Genomic DNA, 1207 nt, shown 5'->3' with positions numbered 1-1207 from the left:
AAATCAGTGGCCACCTTCGCAAAAGTGTGACCATTGATCACTGGCAAAAAAAAAAGTGTGCCGACAGGCCTTTTTTCTTGTAGTGCATTTTGAATCTCTCATTCAACTATATGATTTCCTTGCTGTTTCAGGTGGTTGGGATGAAGGGAAGTTAAAGGAGTGGCTGCCAAGAGAGGTTGTTAAGAGGATTCTTGCTGTAACACCTCCTTCTCCATGGAAAGGCAATGATCAAATAGCTTGAGCACCTTCTTTTAACAGAGCCTTTAGTTTGAAGATAACTTACCTCTCGTTTGATGATGATCCTTTGTATTTTCAAGATAGTGTGGAATTGGAAAGGCCTGAAACGTATTCGCGCTTTTCTCTGTCTAGTGGCTAATGACGTTATCCTTACTAATACGGAGAGGAGGAAAAGACATTTAACTTATAGCTCAGACTATTCGAGATGACACATGAATGATGAAACTTCCATGCATGTCCTTCGAGAGTGCCTATTTGCAAGATTAGTCTGGAACTTCCTGCTTCCTCTTAATGTTGATGACGATTTCTTCACATTATAGAAGTAGCTGTGGCAATGAGGCCGATAAGGACGGGGTTTTCAACTTTAACAAGGATTCTATAAATTCTCATTGAGCAAGACCAAATGATTCGATCAAGAACAATAAATCAAAATCATGAGCTACAAGCTCTTCAGCCGTACTAATAGATCTAAGTATGCTTTTGTCTTTTAGATATCTTTTTTGTTTTTAATGATCTCAATATTAAGAAATTCAAAAGACTTTTAATAACTGGTATCAAAATCTTCTATGATTATTATTAATATTGGATAATTGAAAAATAATCTGTTAAGGTTTGTAATTTTGGATTTAGGTCTTCAAAATCTATGTAAAAATTAGTCTCATTACGTTGATGATTTGATTTAGATTCAAATTAATAAAGTTTCTTCCTTTCATATTGCCTTTTAGCAATGTTGGATCCAGCATGAATCTATTGATATACATAAATATATATTGGGAATGATATGTAAAAGTTCAATTAGGACAACGAGGTTCTAATAACATAATTCAATTAATGCATTTCCCTTACGCGTGAGATTTTATATACAATTCTTTTCTCCTTTATTTATGATTCTTTTAAATCATAGATTTAGAATTTTTGAAAATAATACAGGTATGCAAAGTATGTGAAATTGGTCTTAATTTTTTTTAGA

Source organism: Arachis hypogaea, chromosome 10, assembly GCF_003086295.3.
Source record: "Arachis hypogaea cultivar Tifrunner chromosome 10, arahy.Tifrunner.gnm2.J5K5, whole genome shotgun sequence".
Taxonomy (NCBI): Eukaryota; Viridiplantae; Streptophyta; class Magnoliopsida; order Fabales; family Fabaceae; genus Arachis; species Arachis hypogaea.
This window is presented reverse-complemented; position numbering follows the sequence as displayed.